This window comes from Dermacentor albipictus, chromosome 6 (genome assembly GCF_038994185.2).
Source record: "Dermacentor albipictus isolate Rhodes 1998 colony chromosome 6, USDA_Dalb.pri_finalv2, whole genome shotgun sequence".
In the NCBI taxonomy this organism is placed as follows: domain Eukaryota; kingdom Metazoa; phylum Arthropoda; class Arachnida; order Ixodida; family Ixodidae; genus Dermacentor; species Dermacentor albipictus.
Window position 1 is genome coordinate 126,398,452 of NC_091826.1, and position 18,238 is coordinate 126,416,689.

Below are 18,238 nucleotides of genomic sequence, written 5' to 3' on the forward strand. Positions count from 1 at the left end.
AAACTTCTGTGTAACATAAAAACGTAAGCCAGTTAGCACATACCTAGGTAGTGCATTGTCTGAGGCTCAACGATAAAGAGTTGAAATTTTTCAGCTGCGGTCAGTAGGTGTTTCCTATTCAGCTATTTAATTAAGCGTGGTCCATTTACGTTTGCCTTAGCGATGCGTTCCAGTCGAGGTAACGAAGTATTGCTACGAAAGCTTGCCTTTGGAAACATCTTAGATGAAGACATCGGAGTCATCAGTCGCGGGCCATCCTCAGTGCGCAAGTTCTCGTCCCGTAATTATATAAGGGTTCTCTTCCAAACTGCGAATATATATATATATCCTACATAAGCCTTTACCATTGCAAGTCTCGTTCGTTATCCGTCATTTCCTTACCGAGTCCAACCCTCCAGAACCTTTTATTCGAAGGAGGCACTATACAAACGCTGGGAGAATCGGCGAGTGGCGCAGTTCCGTTGTCGGGACGAAGCCCCTCGTAGTCGGACCCGCGAAACGTACAAGCCCAGGCGAGTGCCACGCGGCAGAGAGCCCCGAGCACCCCGAACACGCCGAACCGCAGCTACTGGCGGCCGGAACAAGCCCCGGCTGCGGCCGGACATGCTTTCGACCGACATCGATCAATATGGAGCGACACATCGGCCGCTGCGAATTGGGCCTGCGATGTCCTAAGCGCCTTACACGACTCGCCTCCCGTTTCCCTGCATTCCTCCGGGACCTGCGACGTTCCTGCGAACATAGGCCTAGCCATCGAGACAGGCACTCCGGGACAGACAGGGCAAGCACACGACGTGGCGGGCACGGTACCTAAGGGCTCTATCCAAGAGCGGCAAGGGAGTGCTGGACCCACTCGCGCTAGTAATTGCGTGCCCTATGTATAACTCCGTTGTCGAGAGTTGTCGCGCTCCCCGTTGGAGGGAGCTCGTTCTGACCGTGCCCAAGCACAGAGAGAATGTGCGCGTGCGATGCACAACGCCTGTCTGCGAAAAGATGACGGCACCGCTCGTTTGAGTGCGCTGCTGCACTCGCGTGCGCACGTGCCTGCTTGTGTGTGCGTGAATCAGTGAGATGTACGTGAGTGAACGAGTGGGCGCGTGTTGGTTTGCGTGAGTGCGTCTCGGGGAGACGTGTTTCTGCCAAGACGATTCGATCGCAAGGACATCGCACGATGTTCCCGCTCTGATATCACACATGCAGTACCGCAGACACTCGAAAAACAGTGCAGTCCTTAAAAAATATAAGTTCGACAGAGAGACAAAGAAAGGCAAAGGAAAGACAGGGAGGTTAACCAGAGAATATCTCCAGTCGGCTACCCTGTACCGGGGGAGAAGCGAAGCCGTGTGATCGGTGAGAGAGGGAAAGCGAATTAAAAAACCACACACACACACACACACACACACACGCACACACACACACACACACACACACACACACACACACACACACACACACACACACACACACACACACACACACACACACACACACACACACACACACACGATACATGAGAGTTGAACAGTACTGTCAAATATATCCGGGTGTTCCTTTGTAAGGTATTCACGGCTCATGGCTATAGTAGCTGCTGTTCACAAACAATGTGAAAGCAAACCGTGCAGAAGCCTATGGACAACGATAGATGAAAAGAGACTTGTTCGCGACTTTTACGTCTTCAATGTCTACACACTCTCCGCCGTTAAAGGACGTGGATATAAAAGTTCGAATCAGCCTACTCCAAGTTCACAAAGAACTTGCAAGCTGTCTAGCTTCGTATTCGTGAGTGAGCAGAGATTATCGCAGCGTTGAAATGATCAGCTGGGACAAGATAGCGTTTTATATTGCTACTTATTGAGTTGCAACAAGCAGCTCAACCGGATCGACGTTACAGAAATTTGTGGCGTAGAAAAGATGCGCGGTAACGAAAAATATCGAGACACGTTTTCAAGCGGAGCTCGAAGGAGAGCGCCAGCGAGAGGAGCTGAAAGCTTTCCAGGGTTTTTGAAAAGCGCAATGTTAAGCGTATATACAGCAAACAACGGTCGAGGTTAGAAGTGAGCGGGAAAAGAGAGAGAGAGAAAAAAAAGGGAGCCAATAAAAGCGCGAGCAAAGGAGCGACGGCCACTTTGCCCGATATAGGGGCAAGAATTCTAGGATTCTCAGGTACGCTCCGCCGCTCCGCGAATCGCCGTTCTTTCCGCCTTTGAGCGCGGCCGGGCACAAGAAATGTGGAAGGAAAGGCTCCGCTACACGCTCGAGAAGTCTGGACACGAAAGGACGCAAGGGGGCGTATCCGTAACGGTATTGCGGAGAGGGCCTTGCTTCTTTGTGGATACGTGAGGCTGCGGATAATAAAAGGAGAAGAGAGAGAAGGGTACGCCGTTGTGCTTAGAGGCCTGCTTCGCCGCCTGCGCCAGACCCAAGGGTGGCTTGCTGCAATGCGTGCCCTTCGTTCGGTTCCGCTCTCCTTGCCCATCTTTAAAGATGCAACGCGGATAAGCATGGCCGAAGAGAGGCGAAGGCTGCAACCGCCGCTTCAATCGCAACTACACAAAGCCCAAATTGAAAGAAATGGTGGTGGCACACTTAAACGAATCCTTCATTGCCGCTCGAAAAAGAACTGCCTCACCCAACGACAACTTCGGCGAGATGTTTCCTTTCATCTACGCGATCCCTGGAACTTCCCGCATGAACGCGCAATAATGATTGTAATAATAATAATAATAATAATAATAATAATAATAATAATAATAATAATAATAATAATAATAATAATAATAATAATAATAATAATAATAATAATGCTCGGCATAATAATAGACACATCCAGAGTCGAAAGGCCGCGTCACAGCGAGGTACAATAAAGAGAAACGCTTTCTCCACACACTGTGCAGCGGCCACTGATCACTATAGACGTGTATTTAATTGAAATGATGATTAAATTCAATATGAGTTTAACTTTTTAACTTTTAAGTTCTCTGCAAGCTGGTGGATGAATATTTGAAACTGTGTTTTGTCAGGTAAGTGTTAGTTTTGAACGCAAACATCACTGATTCGTTCCTACGTGTTTTCATGTTCTTATGATGTAAGGTATTTGTTAATAGCCGAAATACTGATTTGACGAAATCCTCTTCATACTACTATTGTTGCACCAGAACAGTTGAGTCGCCATCTCCTTTATTCTTTCTTGTTTCCAAAATATTACCACGGTAATGGCATGCAATACTTGCATGTACGTACGATAGAGACCAACTTTGCAACATCGTTTCCACTCACAATTATTTCACTGCCAGCGCATTTACATCGCCGTTGTCGTCGTCGTCCTACGCGAAACACACAACGAAGGGTGGTTTCGTTGAACTAACTGTGAGATATACAAACGCTACAATCGAGGACTGACGTGCGAGGAGTTTGTTGGTGCGCCAAATCGAGCAAAACAAAGCAGCACTATACATCTGAAACCATCGCGAACTCATTCAACGGCCAATATTGAGTATGAGAGGCTCCGGGCAGTGCGCCGCAGATATGAGAGATGCGCTCGTAGGACATTGTCTGTACACGTGACAATCGCGACGCTAGGCGAAAGCATATCCAACATCACCTGGACAAGCTGGACAGAGGGCAATGACGGGCCTTCTGTTCCAAGCTCGATCGCAGAAAACCGCCGTCAAGAATAGTGAGCATCCTTTCAGTTCGGTTGCGCTATTCCCGTAACAGCAGCGAGTTGGACGTGGCGGAGACCTTCTGCTCCAAGACCACTGCATGGAGTGACGCTCGCAACTTTGCCCTGAGCAGCACAGCAGGTTTCAGCGACAATGAGCACTATTGCAGAAGACTAACCTCTGTCGATCATGAATCAGCTCGGCGCATTCGTATTGGTGAACAAGGCGACATCTCCTAGCCTTGACTGCGTCAGCTACGCCGAGCTATCACAGTTAGGCGACAAGCCAAGGATGATCGTTACCATATTAAATTCCCACAGGGGGACTGGCCGCCTTCAATCTTGCTCGAAGCGAGCTCGTGTTAACCCTGTCGTCAAGACTGACGAGTCTCCAACAGAAATTAACTCCTCTCGTCCAATTCTCAGCTGCGTCGGAAAGCTTATGGAGACGATGGTATTGACGCGCCTGGACTGGTTGCTGATGAACATGACTGTCTACCCTCCGCAAATGTCACGTTTCAAAAAGGGCCGCAGCAGCATAGACAAGGTGATCAGCCTTCTCAACTGCTATATGTCGGTGAAACGGGAACTGGTGAAATTAGTGTCCATACCCACTGGGACCGCGGACAATCGCGCAGGGCAAGTAGGCTTACCGACGATTGCTTGTGCCCCATTATGTTTATCAACCGGAGCCACGCGTCTCTGCAACAACTACCTATATATATATATATATATATATATATATATATATATATATATATATATATATATATATATATATATATATATATATATATATATAGTAAGCCTCGTGAGTCTACATGTCCACAAAAGGAGGTCGCACAGGTTCGCGCGCACTCCATCGCAGAGTTCTCCAGTGCGGTGTTGAAAGTCCAACTTAATTTAATGTGTCTCCTATCGTACTGGAGACGTACATTTCCACATCGGTCGAAATCTCTTTATATGCAGATGACATATGTATATAGAGCTGTGGCCGCAACAGGCGTGTCCTACGAGCAAGACTGCAGAAAGCTAACAATTCTCTATTAAAAATTTTATTCGCGCGAGGTCTAACAATGTCACCAGAAAAGTGTGCCGCCATTGCTTTCACCAGGCGTGATGTCTCGCGTTACACGCTATAGTTTGCGTACTCCCCTATTCTGTAAGTGCCAAGTTAAAAGTTTCTGAGCGTGACAATCGACAGACTAATGACGTGGACGCGCCACGTTCGAATATTAAAAGAAAAAATTCGGTCATGTGCGAGCATCTTCTGTATGCTATCAAGCAACACGGGAGGCTGCTCCGTGGATGATCTGCTACGTATGTATACGGCTCTCTGACAAGGTATCCTACGATAGAGCCTTCCTGTGCTGCAGGGCATTTCCCAAACAAACATAACGATGTAAAAGCACTCACTGGGACGCAAGAGAAAGCACTGAGAGTGTGCCTTGGCCTACCGAAAAACACATCAAGTCTAGGAACCGTTGCAGAACGCAGACGCCTATATCGGTTGCAGTGCTTCTGCAGCAGGGGGAGAGAGAGAGACAAGAAGGGAAGGAAAGACAGGGAGGTTAGCCAGTGTAAATACCGGCTGGCTACCCTGTGCTGGGGAAAGGGGTGAACGGAACAAAAGGAGAAAGAAGAGAGAGAAAACAACGAGTCCATATGCACTATCTGCCATAGTTCTGCGCCATCTGCTTGCTTCATACAGCGGTCCTGTGGTTCGGAGCTTTCTTCTGGCGAATTATCAAAGCGCTTCTATGCTGACAGAGCCACTGTGGAAATTTCCTTCGTCGTCAATTGTCACATTCGTGCCTGGGTTCAAGATCAAGAGAAATACTCCAGCGGTGACATATCTTGCGCTAGACCATATTAGCACCAGCTACATAGCCCACCGTCACATTTAAACTGATGGTTCCGTTACGCCTACATCATTTGTCATTAGCGTCTGGGTTCCACCTGGGAGTGTTACCATATCTGCCCCTCTCAGTCACCGCACTTCAGCTACACAGCCACTGAACTAACCGCACTGAGGGCCGCTTTGATTTACATCATCGATCAGACGGCTGAGCCTTGGGTCATCTTCACCGACTCAAGAGCGGCCCTGCAGTCCCTGAGGTCGCCACGCACGCAGGAGCTACTCGTCATGGACATCGGAAGCCTATGCAATAAATACTGAGAACTACATCACAGCGCTGTGCTGCAGAGGCTACCAGCCCACTGGCTGACGATGCTGCCAAAGCTGGACACGACACTTCAAAAGAAATCCTCCAGATACCTTTCTCAATAAAAGACGCGGCGCCACTGCTATTTGCAAACGCATGACGCTTCCAGCCAGGGCAGGGCAAATATAATTTGCAGTTGTATCATGATACGATACAAGATACTCGAGCAACAAGTATCTGAGATACAGATTTTTTTATACTACCGCAATTATTATATCTGATACGATACCTTCCATTCGTATCTTACCATACTACGATACAGTGGCGATTTTCTTTATTATAGATATATATAATATAGCAGCAAAGCACGTGCGCACAAAAATCCTTGCTTGCAAATTTCTTAGCTGTGACCAACCTTGTTTCATTTGAATGAAATGTCTGTTAGTGTCTCTTTTTTTTTTGCGAGTTACAGAGAAATCGCACAACGCACAAGGTACAAATTTCCGCCACCACACTATAATGAATAAGAGAGAAGCGGTCGCTTGGCGACAGCTGCAGGCAAGAACGTTTCTCAACCCGGTGACCTTGAATCTTTGTTGCCCAGAGCTCTGGTCTGTTACCCAGAGTTACCCAAGCCAGGGCAACCCTGGAACACATATTATGTAAGTGCAGTCAAGAAGGGGGGGGGGGGGTGCAGGGATTCCAGACGGGGACGCAGCCTCGAACAGAACGCACTGGGAGACTACACTGCTCAGCTCCGCCCTCGAAGAACAACTCTGAGGAAGCCGCCAGAGCTCAAGGGCTCGTCGCCGCCGCCTAGGCGGGAATGTTCACCCTATCCTCAAATAGGTCGGCGGACCTTTGAATAAAGTTCTTCTTCTTGCTCAATGCATAATATGTTCATCCTAAAACAATTTGTGAAAGCCACTAGACGCAAGACAACCACCCAATTCTTGCATTCTTCAGACTTCGTAACAAAGCACCACGCAAGAGAAACTTCCTTAACGACACCACAGCGGCATCAGAATTTTCGCGAAGGTCGCCGCACGCGTTGACATACGCATTGACATACGTTGACATACGCATACGTTGACATACGCGTACGGCGGCTACGAGCAAGTGCCACGGCACCGACGCAACTGAACAAAGTCGCAGTTTCGCCCGAAAGGTGAAGCATCGTTTATACGGAGCATAACGACGATGGCGGCGGCAAGAATGTCCCTGAAGTGTCCACATAATCGCTATCGCAATAAAACAAGAGAACAAAAGGTTGGCTGCACGCAGATGTTCGCGCACTTGTTTTTGTCGGGACGGCACGACCGCCACCACGTGACTCTGCTCCACCAATAGGGACGAGCTGACCTCGATCATCGCCTGCCCTCGCTGGAGGGATCTGGCGGAAACATAAAAGAATGTGGAAGTAGTATCAGCTTCGGAAAAGGAGTTCCGCCAACGTTTATAGTTTCGCACGGTGATGTTGCGATAGCCCCAGTATCTTGCATCTTAAATACATGATACATTCTTTCATGTATCGGAAATACAGATAATGATACACGTCTTAATTGCCAGACGTATCATGATACAGATACAAGATACCCAAGAGTATCTAAGATAATATGCAACATACATGTATCTTCGATACTACCCAACACTGTTTCCAGCGATACCTCTGGTCAGATGCAAGCCACCAGTACGGAGCCCTATACAAAACTGATCCATCGTGTGAGTTTTACATGCCACTAGGCATCCATACCAAGCATTCCTACACCGCATCAGAGTCAACGTGGCCTACACGAACTACTTCAAGTGCAAGATTAATTTGACGGACTCGCCAGTGTGCTTTAAATGCAACGCTCCTGAAGACCTGTAACGTGTTGTGTGCAACTGCTGCCGCTAAGCGTGCGAGAGATAGTCATTCATAGACCATATCAAAGCACCGCCGGCGCGTTATGCGCCACGAAAGGGCCGTAGACGTTCTTGTGGGCCACGAACTTATATATATCGATATAATGTATGTGTGTGCATGTGTGTGCTTGTGTTTACTGTATGTTGTCAAGTGTTTATCACTATATATGTCATAATCATCAGCCTGCACGTGCAGTCGCATGTCAAGTGAACAGCCAAGATAACATCTTCAGCATATCATTAAAATTTGTGTGCGTGCGTGCGTGCGTGCGTGCGTGCGTGCGTGCGTGCGCGCGCCCGCGTGTGTGTGTGTGTGTGGCGGGGGGGGGGGGGAGGTGTCTGTGTGTGTGTCGTCGGTAAACTCCCTGCCATCGCCTGTGTCGTCGTCGTCGCTAAAATTCGAAGCAACGGCAGCCATTCATTGCGTAACCACGAGTAACCGCTTCTTGTAAACTGCAGTTTTATCTCTCTCGGCTTCATGTCGTTGCTCCAACAATCTCGGATACTTATCTTCCTCTTTAGGCATATGGAGCTTCAACGGTAATTTCGCAAGCCAAGCACTATTTGCGCCTAGCAAGTGTGCAAGTGCCAACGCGCACACTCTTCAAGATCGCCCTATACACGCCCTTATGAGCGACCCATTGGCCACGGTCAAGTCACGGCATGTGCCGCTTCGCTTACAGTCAATGCAGGCGGTCGCTTCTTGTTTTTATGGGCACTCGGCAGTAAGTACTCGCCTACATCGTAAATCATGTTTGCCAAGTGAAGTGCGTGTGCAGCGCGCAGTCGTTAAAAGGTGCCCGCAACAAATTTTACAGCCACGCTTCACTACAGGGGAACCAGTGTGCGCCGCCTGTGATTGGGGGTCGCGAACTCCTCTCACTCATTCCTCAACGGAACGGCGAACAGCTCCTCGTGCCGTGCTTGCACATGTGACGAAGCAGAGCTTTGATTATAGAAGTCGAATTTGTCGACAACACGAAGCAAAGGCAAGAGTTTGACGTAATAGTTCTGCGGAAACCCGCAAGGTGGAGAGAAGTAATTAATAACGGGAAAATCAGACATGTTGTCGACAAATTCGACTTCGCCCTGCCATCTGCTAGCCGCCTGGTTAGCTCAGACGGTAGAGCGGCTGCCCCGGAAAGGCGGTGGTCCCAGGTTCGAGTCCCGGACCAGGACGAATTTTTCTTCAACTGCGAGGCTTTTCTTTCGAGGAACCCGTATGGATTTCCTTTGTAGCAATTGCTACGAACGGGTGGATGTCTGATTTTCCCGTTATTAATTACTTCTCTCCACCTTGCGGGTTTCCGCAGAACTATTACGTCAAAGTTCCCCTTCTGCTCTATTGTCGAAGAATCCACGTGCTAGCAGTGCCAATACGCTCGGAATAGATCTAAAATAAGAGTCAAGTAACCGCTCCCTCCCCATACATTCTTAATGTAACGTAAGGGCTGACTGGAGATGACTCGTAAAAAAATACCGCAAGAAGAAAGAAGCTTAAACGCCGAGTAAGTTAAGATTAATAAAATACTCTTTCAAAAGGCAATTTTCTTAATTTGGCCATAGTATGTTGATTACTAAGATTGCTAAACCAATACTAAGCCGAAGATTCTTTTTTTTTCAATTTTGTTCTTACATTGCAACATATGCGGTACGTCAGTGCGGTGCCACTGGATGGCTTCCGTGTTGGTTTTGGCATTTCGGGTGCCGTCGCAGACCGAATGCTCTTGCATTTTTTAAGAGTATCAAGCAGTGGATGATTTTTACGAATAAGAAAATTAATTAGGCACCCGCAGATACCCATCACATCCATGGTACGAACGGTTCAGCATGGATTCTTCTTCTTCTTCTTCTTCTTCTTCTTCTTCTTCTTCTTCTTATTATTATTATTATTATTATTATTATTATTATTATTATTATTACGACAATCATCATCGCAGCAGGCTAGTTTATAATATAGCTGAAATGCTTCTTTTTTTTTCTCTCCCCTTTAGTGTCCCTCTACTGAAGATTAGACACGTCCTCCTCGGCGGGCAGAATCGAGTCCTGCACGACCGTTGAAGAAGGCGTTGTCGCGGCCGGCCAGCGGGCGACGAGCACGGCGCTTGGGCGCCGAGGCGTCGCCCCGGGCAGGCGTCGAAAAAGGGTGCACGACAGCGACGCATCGCCACGTCTGGCCGACGGCGCCCACCCTCGCATTTTCGAAGACCGCCTCCCTGCGAAGGCCGAAGATAGCCACGACGTGCGCGCGAATATTTAGTACTGCGCTCGCGCTTGGCGGGTGAAGGGCGAGTGAAAACGGAGATAACGCCGCACGAACGCTGACGTAAGGAGACCGGGGTGGGCGAGGGGCGTTTGCGAACGTGCCGTATCTCACCGCCAGACCAATCTTTGTAATGAACGTTTTCGTTGCTTTCTTTTTCTGTCACCGAGCGCTCGAAGATCAGACGCTCAAGCCTTTCAGCACGAGTGGTCACGGCTCCTAGGAAGAAAGAAAAAATATGGCCCCGTAATATACAGTTCGCTTTTGTGACTGGAAGTTGCGAAAGCTGTCACTGTCGATGTCTGCCGATTTTGCGCGTGGTTGACGCTAGCTCACTCCCGAGTTAGTGACTTCCTGCGCATGCGTTCCAGTGTGATAGTGCGCAGCGCTTTCTTTTTCTATTTACGCTAACGTTAAGAAGAGCACAGCCGAGGGGAAGACAGGTAGCGATGCTCTCCACCCAGTCGGGAATGGTTGGACACGAATTATTCGAAGGAACAGCTGTTGCGGTCTCTAATCGCAAATTTCATCGTGTGAGCTCCCAAATTTCTAAATTAAATTATAGGGTTTCATGCCCCAAAACCACGATGTGATTAAGGAACACGCCGTGGGGACGCACTTGGAAAGGTTTCAAACACCCGAGGTTCTTTCGCGTGCGCCTAGTGCACACTAAGCGTCCGCTTTTGCATTCTGTCACCATCGGACGGCGAAGCCGGGATCGAACCTGCGACCTCGAGTTCAGCAGTGCAGCGAGCCACTGGGCCACAGGGCAGGACGATCCCCGACCTTGTTTCTGATGTTACGCGGTCTTTGTTAACAAATCGCTTACGCCATTTCACGATTGTTTACAAACGAGGTAGACGAAAGAGCGAACCCAGGGAACTTGGGCGCCTGAAAATTATTATATACGAACAAATGGAGCAACCGATATGAATGTGTCTCAAGAAGCATATAACCACATTGCCCATTTGACTTTGCCTAGGCCAGGGCAAGTGAAGATGAAGACTGTTTCATTATGTGCGTTTAACATTTTCCGTCAGTCTATACTTCTGCTTAGAGTGAGCTAAACCGGGAGGCTTCTGCTTCAAGCGTGTTAACATTTCTGCGCTAGCTTCAGTGCAGTGGAGGACACTGAACACATGCGATATACGATGGGCAAAGCTACCTTACGTCACACTTTTAAGCAAAAATGAAGACGCGTGCACGCAGAGCCGCCCAGTTCAAGTACATTGACTTTCTCGTTTGCAGCGATAATTGCATTGTCAGCCGACCCTCTACTGTTTACAGGTTGTGTTACTTCTTGGCGCTGTCCCCGTCTATTTTTTATTACTATTTTCCTAAACGAAGACGCTGATGATTTCTCTTTCTTTTTCTTTTCCTGGCGCAGTACGGACTCGCGCACTCTGTGATATTTGTGTTTGCATTGCGTTTATCCTTAGGAGTAAAGTTATTGTTACCAGTGAGAATTCTTTGCTTGTTCTTTTGTGTGTGTGTGTGTGTGCGTGCGTGCGTGCGTGCGTGCGTGCGTGTGTGCGTGTGTGTGTGTGTGTGTGTGTGTGTGTGTGTGTGTGTGTGTGTGTGTGTGTGTGTGTGTGTGTGTGTGTGTGTGTGTGTGTGTGTTGGTTGTGGTGGTTGAGGTAGCTAAGACAAATCAGAGGAGAGTAAGGAAAGGGACGATGACGATGAAGGCGCGCGTCCTGTTTCCTACCTTGCGCAGGGGAAAGGCTGTTAAGGGATGAAAAGAAAGAAAGAAAGAAAGAAAGAAAGAAAGAAAGAAAGAAAGAAAGAAAGAAAGAAAGAAAGAAAGAAAGAAAGAAAGAAAGAAAGAAAGAAAGAAAGAAAGAAGCAACACTGAGGGAGCAATACCAACTGGAGGTACACGTCTGGAATACCGGCTGTCACTCCAATCTCTTGACCACAGAAATGGACGTATCTTTTTCTCAACTGGACAGATTGGTTCTCGCCTTGGCGTAGCCGTATCCCTCTCAAAGCGGAATGCAGATAGGCCTGTGTATCGTGCTTTAACGTTAACGAAAGTTGGGTGGTCTTTTTTGGTGAAATCTTCGCTATTCGAGGTGCCTCGCCTCGCCGTCTTGCGGCCATGGACGCGGAGCATGCCAGAGACCCGCCTGGCCAGAAGTCATCACGGCCGTCAACCGCAAGGAAGCGAGTTGGCTCCCCCAGTGACACCGAAGACACCGAGCTGTACTCTATGTCGGAAGACGACTCATCCGACGACGGCTTCATACCCGTCCGGAGTAAGAGGGCGAGGAGAAAGATCGCCAACACAGCGCCGTCAACTCCTGCGAGCACAACGACTGTGAAGACAAGGCCTGCGCGCTGGCCACACGTCATCATCTTTATGCCGACAGAACCGTCAAGCAACCTAGATTGCTGAACAGGCAAGCCCTATCCATTTTTCTGGAATGTGCCGTGCCGGATCAAATTAAAGACATAAGAATAAATCCACGCAAGAATATACTCGCCATAGACGTGTACAACGCGAGTGCGCTTGGAAAACTCCAAGAAATCACAGAGCTAGACGGAATCAAAATGCGCCCCTTTATCCCGATCGACGACACATCCATAGCCGGTGTGATTTACGACATTGACATTGCCATTCCCAATGATGACTTACCTAGCTTCATCAAGCCGGCATACGAAGGCACGATCATTACGCAAGTGCGCCGTCTTGGGAATACGCGCTGCGTAAAAGTAATATTCAAGGGGGATTGTATCCCATCCCACGTTAAAGTCGGACATTTCCGTCATCCGGTTCGACCATTCATCCAGAAGCCGCTTCAATGCCATCAGTGTTTCAGGCTAGGACACGTCAAAGGCGTGTGTCCCAACTCGCTACTGTGTCCCCGTTGCGCTGAACCTCATGCAGAACAGACCTGCGGTGCCACGGTCCTGAAGTGCGTCAACTGTAGCGGCCCTCACGCGGCCTCCTCGAAGGACTGTCCCCGCATCAAGAGGGAGCGCGCGGTTCTTAAGCAAATGGCCAGAGACAATTCTGCCCACAGGGAGGCAGCCGAAGTAGTCCGGCGTCGGCGACGACGTAGGCGCCATCGTACGTCTTCGAAGAAGGCGCATGCGCGAAGTGACAGTACCCACTCCACTGCGGTGCCAGTTAGTCACGCCGCAAAAAGGCCCACCACTTCCACGAAGGAAGCAGAAAAGACTCTATCTTTAGAGGAATGGCCTACGCTACCAAGCCGCTCCCTTGCGAAGCAACCTCAGAAGGTCGGGGTCCCACCTGATCCTTCTCCGGCCATGGACGATTCACCTAAAACAGACCGCCAAGTCATCTCGGTGCTACGTTCTCTCATGGAGGCCATTCGAGCAATTTTTTTGGACATCGGGACACCCTGTGCTCAAAACGCACTTAAAGTGCTGGACGCCTTAAGCCCAGTGCTTGCATCCCTCAACTAGAAAGATGGCTACCCATACCCCATCCTTCCGAAAAGAAGTCAAGTCTGCGTCCGTCATCCAGTGGAACGCCAGAGGGCTAAAATCACGAATTTCAGATTTTCGGCAGTTTGTGTACACCAATCTGTTTCCCCTCATCGTCATTTGTGAGCCCAACTTGTCGAAATCAATAAGACTGTCAGGATACGAATTTATCATGTCATCAACAAATGGTGCATGCAGCAAAATCGTCATTTTTGTTCGTCGTGAACTCACCTATGTTTTGCAACCAATTGCGCCCCACGACGACAATCAATATATATGCATCACAGTTAAAAAGAACAAACTCTTGTTTACTCTCATAGGCGTGTATATATCGCCTTCCTGCAATTTCGATACCAAAAGATTTGCGGATATCTTGAGTGTGTCCCGCCCCATGGGTCATCATAGGAGATTTCAATGCACACCATCCAGCATGGGGAAGTACAAGGACAAATGCAAGAGGACGAAGATTAGCAAGCATCGCCCACAATTATGGCCTTACTCTCCTGAACGATGGTAGCCCCACCTTTCTTCGAGGCGTGACATATGGCAGCTGCCTCGACCTTGCTTTCGTCTCCAACTCTCTCGCCAGATGTGTGAAGTGGTTTCCAGACATTGAGACACATGGGAGTGACCACATTCCCACCTATCTGAACATCAAAGGCTTGTCGTCTAGATCAGGCTTACGAAATACCATTCGGACGATTCAATGGGCCAACTTCAAATCTGAGATGGAAGATGCCTGCCGCGAGGGCCTACCATCAGGGTTAGAGCAAGCGATTGAATTGACGATGCAAAACGCCACTCGCATGATGACGACCTCTTCCACGCGGAATGACTTCGACATAGAATTAGAGCGCCTTCGAGCGCTTCGTCGCCGGGCGGAACGTCGATATCGGCGTACAAAATCAATTCATGACCTTAGGGCAGCCAGGAGGATGCAAAAGAAGATTCAGCGTCGTATGGATAGATTAGCGTCGGAACGTTGGGCAACGTTTTGCCAGAAACTCGACCCCCGGAAGCCACTGTCTCACATTTGGAAAACGGTGCAAGGTCTGGGTTGCCTTCCGGAACGACGTTTTCCATTCAAGGCGCTAGCGCTTTTCCAAGGGCGGCAAGACATCGATGTCGCAGAAGACTTTTGTGCGCGGATCGCAGACCAAGCGACTCGTCCAGATCCTCCAGCCCGAGCTGACGTCCCCAATTCCCGTGATGGCCGCATGGACCTCCCTTTTACAATGGAGGAGCTCGAAGCGGCTCTAGCTCTCTGCAGGCGCTCATCATCTCCGGGTCCGGATGGTATATCATACCGGGCCTTGTGCTATCTCGGAGAGTCCGCACGGATAGAGTTGTTGAGCCTTTACAACTCCTCATGGCAGGAGGGAAATGTTCCTGACGAATGGAAAGTAAGCCGCCTGGTGCCACTCTTAAAGCAGGGCAAATCCCCATTAGAACTCACCTCTTACCGCCCAATAGCGCTGGCCAGCTGTGTAGGAAAGATAATGGAACGGATGATCCTTGGCCGCCTGGAATGGTACCTTGAATACTACAAGATTTATCCGATTTCCATGGCTGGTTTCCGACGTGACCGCTCTTCTATCGACAATGTAGTTGATCTCGTTTCCTATGTCCAGCACGAAAAGTCCCGTAAGCGTTTATCTGCAGCTTTATTCCTAGATGTGAAAGGGGCATACGATAACGTATTACATGAGGCCATTCTCGACGCCCTTGCGACGGTTGGGCTAGGCGGTCGAGTTTTTTTGTGGATTGCAAGCTACCTATCTGCAAGATCATTCTTTGTGTTAACTGACGATGGCCCAACTACGCGACGCTATACCACCAGGGGCGTTCCTCAAGGCGGTGCTCTCAGCCCGACGCTATTCAACCTCGCTCTTGTTGGACTTGCTGAGTACTTGCCAACTACCATCAAAATTTCAATATACGCTGACGACATCTGTGTCTGGACTTCGGCAGTCACGCGTCCTCAGATACGTGCGCGACTTCAAAGAGCGGCCACTTTGACAGCGAACTACTTGTGTAAACAGGGTCTCAGCATATCACCAGAAAAATGCGCACTAGTCGCATTTACTCGCAAACCGATGAAGCCTTATATCATCTCAATCAATGGGCGGACCATTTCCTATGTCCGAACCCATAGGTTCCTTGGCGTAATTATTGACCGAGACCTCTGTTGGAGCCCGCACGTGGCCTACATGAAACGGCGCCTGACAGCAACTTCCCAGTTGTTTCAATACTTGGCAGGAAAGACGTGGGGGATGTCAGTAGACGCAATGCTTAAACTCTACAGAGCTCTCTTTCTCGGTTTTCTAAGATACAGTCTACCTGTACTGGCCAACACCTGCAAGACAAATATTCGTGTTCTGCAGGCAGCACAAGCTCAAGCACTCAGAGTCTGCCTTGGTTTGCCCAGATGCACCTCAACAGAGGCAACTCTTGCGATTGCTCGGGACCATCCAATGCGAACTCACATTACGGTGGAAGCCCTGAGAACGCACATCAGACATTTTGCACGTGCCACCTATCACCACCTTGCAGCACTACCTTCAGACAGGCACCAATCATCATTCGCTAAAACTATCATCAAATACAACGACAAACTTCCATCGGGCTTCACCGCTGCATCTAAACCATCGATACCCCCTTGGTGTCTTATCAGCCCTACAGTCCATCTCAGTGTACCAGGAATCGGAAAAAAGTCTGAACTGTCGTCGCCTGTGCTGAAACAACTGTCTCTGCTTCTTCTGCACGAGCGGTACGCGGACAGGGAACACATTTATACCGATGGTTCCACAAACATCCAGTGTTCGTCCGGTGCTGTGGTTGTCCCAGCAAAAGCTATTACCATCAGCTTTAGGACAGACCACCCAACAACATCGACATCTGCTGAACTAGCTGCTCTTCGCGCTGCACTTCGTGTCGTCAATCGGGAGCCACCTCGACAATGGTCAATCTTCAGCGATTCAAAGGCAGCCCTACAATCTGTACTATCAGCTCTGCATCGCGGGCCATTCGAACAGCTCGTATTCGATATTAGATGCCTACTCCATACATCACAGGAGAAAGGACACCACGTGACGTTTCAGTGGCTGCCAAGTCACTGCGGCGTCAGTGGAAATGAAGACGCCGATAATGCCGCTCGGGCAGCTCTTGAAGACGCACAAGAAGAGGCCATACCGCTTTCACGATCCGACGCAGCTAGCAGACTTCGAGTGCTTGCACATGAGATCATGCTATCTCTATGGTGCACAACAAACAGCCAGACCACCCAGAGCAACCGTCAATACCACCTGCCCTCTTTGATGCATCTCTATATGCCAACTGGACTGCGTCGAAGAGAGGCGACTCTGCTTTATCGCTTATGGCTGGGGGTGGCTTTCACTAAATCGTACTCCTTCCGCATTGGAATGGCCGACAACGATCTCTGTAATGCCTGTCTTTGCGAAGAGACGCTGGAACATGTTCTGTGCGACTGTCCTGAATTTAATGTTCAGCGACAGTCCCTGGCATCTGTTCTAGCGCGCCTTGACAGTAGAGCATTGTCCCTCGACACGATTTTCACATGCCGCTGACAGAAGATATCGCAGGTGAAGGCGACAAAGGGACTACTTCGGTTTTTGAAAGAGACGGGATTGGACAAGCGGCTGTGAGAGTGACGTCGCGTACCATGCCCGATTGATGGACTCCAACGGACGATGTGTGTGTGCTGTGCTGTGTGCTCTCTCTCCCTCTCCCCCTTCCCCATCTTTAACCTCCCCCATCCCTCTCCCATGTGTAGGGTAGCAAACCGGTTAAGTCAAACTGGTTAACCTCCCTACCTTTCCTTCTCCACTTTTTCCTTCCTTCCTCCTTCCTTGGGTGGTCTAAGTTGTGGTCAAGGTGTGGTCACCCCTCCGTTTGTAAGATTACCTTTTCGCTTTTCTCTTTCTTTTTGCCTTCCAGCAACGGTTTAGTAATATCTTGTGCGGTCTCAAGAACGAAATGTTTCCCCATGGTGCAACATGAATTTCGGCAGCATTCCGAATTGATACCAGCAGAAAGGCCATTTCATCACCCCGTTCCCCAATCAGGCAGGAACGTCCACTAGTATTGTGACATATGGCGAACTTACTGATGCATTAGGAGAATTTCTTCCCCATTTTCAGACGTCCAAGTAGGTTTACCGTAAATGCTGAAACTCAAGCTGGAACCGAATCAGCAACGGGGCTCTTGTTCTTACTAGAAGGGGATACCCTTTCTATCATTCTTCCAGCGGCTCCGAAATTACACCTAGCATTGTATTCACATTTTCATGCTGCACGTGGCACCGGTGGTGGTCCGATAAATAAAAATTATAGCAGATCTCATGTGGCGATGGCTGTGAATGTTACTGCTAATAGCAACGCAGCGACATACCATATTCCTGAATTCACATTCATCTAACACGCGTAACGTTAATTCTGAGAGTTTCGCGGCTTCGGCTATATGCCACATACTCCGACATCGTCCCACTTTGCTTCGGCACTCGCTCGCCAAGGTCACCCACGAGCATGGCGGCGAGATGACGACTGCACGAAGCCGACGCAATAACGATGGAACGACGAAGAACGAGTGATGACGATGCAACGAGAAAGGCGTATGACGACGACGGCACGACGCGGATGGCGTGACGACGACGATGTGACGGCAACGCGGTGAAGAAGCTGGAATCGCGACGATGGCGCCACCAGGACAGCATGACGGCGGCAGCAGGGCATGTCTACGACTACGCAGTGATGACGATGGCACCACCAC

The 18,238-nt window shown here is 49.2% G+C and overlaps 1 protein-coding gene across 1 annotated transcript in view; it reads right to left on the reverse strand.

The window, feature by feature from the left end:
• Positions 1 to 18,238, reverse strand: part of LOC135899458 (muscle calcium channel subunit alpha-1-like) — a 934,514-nt gene that overhangs the window by 542,425 nt on the left and 373,851 nt on the right. The window lies entirely within an intron of this gene.